The sequence below is a fragment of the Coenobita brevimanus genome, chromosome 83 (assembly GCF_032717465.1).
Source record: "Coenobita brevimanus isolate Jiangsu-jjx chromosome 83, ASM3271746v2, whole genome shotgun sequence".
Classification (NCBI taxonomy): domain Eukaryota; kingdom Metazoa; phylum Arthropoda; class Malacostraca; order Decapoda; family Coenobitidae; genus Coenobita; species Coenobita brevimanus.
This window is the reverse complement of record NC_137036.1, coordinates 14,498,812-14,502,218: the sequence shown is the minus strand read 5'-3', so window position 1 is coordinate 14,502,218 and position 3,407 is coordinate 14,498,812.

The following is a 3,407-nucleotide window of genomic DNA, read 5'->3' as shown; positions in this document are numbered from 1 at the left end:
CATATTTTCCTGCACACCACCACCATAGGAAGATTCCTGATCTGACCCTGAGGTGCTGTCTAACGCAAGGGATGCTGGATACCTACATAGTGCATCTGATGTACTGTAACCGCAGGATGGTGCTACAGAAGCAGTTACTCCCCTGCAGTCAATGGGTCTGCTCAGCCAGACAGACCAAGGTTAGGAAAATACACCAACAACAAGCTACAAAACGATCAGCTGGGGTTACTGGAGCTTGGGATTTCTCACAGTATGAATGCAAGTCAGGTGTTAAGCCAGAGTAAAATATAATAGACATCCTTGGGCAAAATATCGTTATGACAAACCATAATACTGATACCACAGGGGGGGACTGTGGTGTATAGATGCTGTACAAAATCATCATCATGACCTTTACAATGCACTTCTGATGGATGTTTATCTTATTTTTACTGCAGCTATCGCATGGTAATTTTTTTAGGCTTATGGTGGACTTTTAAATTACCTCCAATAACCCCTTCACAAGTGCTGGACAAGGATGCCTTCAAGTGATGGCACTGATATAACCAAGCAGTGGGGCTACCCGAATATACAAACATGCCTGAACTCACTTCCTATCCTCTCTTTATCTGGAGTTACAAATTATACCCTATAACACCTTCACTGGAGGAATGCCTTCATGCAGTGGCACTGATGTAACTGACTGGGGGAGGTATCTGGCTGTATAACATTCAGATTCTTCCCTATCCCTTGAAAGGATGATGGCTGACTGTAAGAATGGGGCAACTTCAGTCAGCAGTCCACTGGGCTAATATCCAAATGACCCACACTTCATTCATTCATCATTCAAGCCTAGGGAATCCTGGCTCCATCTCGCAGATCAAAACAAAACATTCTATACGTGGCTCCACACTCACCTATCTAACCAAGTCACTCCAATGAGAGTCAAGTTAAAAGGAGGGGGGTCAAACTTTGGTTACATGCTCCTCCACACAAAAAACTCTAATTCTGATAAACCTAGCTAAACAACTAATATTACCAAACTGAACTCGCACCAACTTAATCTAATTCGCCAAATTAATATACAGTAGTTTGCTTATTATAACATGACAAAGATCCCTAACCCTAAACAGCGTCGGTAATGGCCAAGTTTATTCAGACTGGAAAGCATAGTAACCAAGGAGGCACTTTCTCTCTCATAAGTAGCTCACTGAATTACACACAACCACAGCTTAATATACAGGCTAAAGTACTCCAATTCTATCAGGTGAAAATGAATTATAGTAACCAAGGAGACTCATTCCTACTTCATAACTAAGTCTCACTGAATTTCATGCATCAGTGACTTAATTTTCTGCTAAGCTATGAGTGACCCAGTTCTGTCTGATGAAAACGGTTTGTATATGGAACTGACCACAAAGTTCCTCTACATCATTCTGTCCTCTGCCCTGTCTCCAAATCATATCACTCTAAGTTATATACCTCTCCACCACATCTCTCCACCTCATCCTCTCTCCCCCTCCCCCTTCTACCTCACATACACTCTCCAAGTCTCTCTCTCACTCTATTCTCTCCAGTGCATCCCTCCATCTCATCTCTGGTCTGCCCCTCTACCTGACTCGCATATACTCTCCAAGGACTCTAACTCTTCATTCTCTCTACCCCATACCTCTATCTCACCCTTGGTCTCCCTTTCCACCTCAGTCACATACACTTTCCTAGTTAATCTCTCATTCTCCATTCTCTCCACCCCATCCTCTGTGTCCCTCCCACCTGCCACTTCACTCTCATACAAGCCACTAGTCAATCCCTCTCTTTCCATTCTCTCCACAAGACCATCATAAGGTACTTCTCGTAATGTTCTCCAACACATCAACAGTTGTATCAGATGTAACTCTAAGCTGAATAGAAAAAATTTGTTGTTTTAAATACTGTAGTTACGGGATTGTGGCATCTGGCAATAGACAGACAGATAAACAGTTTTAAGAAGGCCAATATTTTAAGCCCTTTTACAGCTTACTTCATGAAAATTAATGGCAGACTAAGACAATATTGTGGCTCTACATCCTTCCCACAGTACTTTTTGTGGCTACCATCATATTTCAGTGTTAATTTATTGCAACAATTCAGCTTTGAAGGTATGGAGATGGCAATTTTACACCAAATTTAGGTGAAAAGGGTATAGCTATCCTGACCAAGAGAGGGGTACTGGTGACACAATTAAGTCTCAGGCTGCGGTACAGTATTACCTAAGACCGTGATCTGGCACTTCAGTATTAATCTCAGGCTCCTGTGACTCTCTCTTAGCAATATATATCCATTTGTAGCTACCTAGATAAACTACCAATACTGTCCCTACCATACGAGGATTAAATATGCCTGGATTACCACTCTCAGGCTCGTATGAATCACTACACAGCTGAATAACAGTTTGCTCTTGGCTGAAATACAATACTAGAGTTCTCCCAACCATGAAAGAGCTAATGGTGTCTATATTAACAATCAAGTTCCTATTAATACTCTCATTTGAAAATAATCACATGGCATTAACTGGTACAGAATACTAGAGCTGTCCCTAGCAAAAAACAGTTAATTGTACCTGTATTTATGTTATGTGTTTATATGCACATTCAGGTGTGTATATGTTACGTATATATATGTAAAGCAACTAAGTAATGTGTAAGCCCCCCTCCTCCTCTTCCATAATTCCCCCATTCCACTTCACCCATCACATTAACATCCCATCCACTACACCCACATATACACCTGTCATCCCCCTTCATCTTCCACCCTATCCCTTCCACTGTGTTGGGGATGTATACGGTAAGTAGGTGAATTCCTCTATCCCACCTCACCCATCACATCAACATCCCATCCACTACACCCACATACACACCTACCCACCTCCAACTACTGCTTTATTCTTCCACTGTCTTTGAGGTATTTAAGGCAGTGTTTGCAGTTTACATGTTATACTGTTTTTACTCTAACATGGCCCAGATTTTTTTTGTTTATTTTTTTGTTTTTTCAGCTACTGTATTTCAAATAGTTCTGTGGAAGAAAATGACACTGCTGCAGCTCTACATCCTTTACAAAGCCTTTGCTTGTGACTAGGATATTTTAAACTTCATCTACTGTTACAAGACCTTGGCAATGAAGATGGATCATATTTGTGTGTTGGGCAATTGCTGAACCTCAGCATTCAGAATTGAGAGATGACAATTTTTAGGCCAGGTTAGCATACAAGGAGCACAGTAACCTGACAAAACTCAGTAAAGCAAAACATTATTACTCAGTAAAGGCAACCTCTTTTACCAGCTAATGACCAGGTGAGGTGCCATAAGACATAAAATTACAGACTGGATACAATTTTAGAGCTATAAGAGGGACAAAGACTTGGAATGGCTGCAATGGGAAATCATCATCAT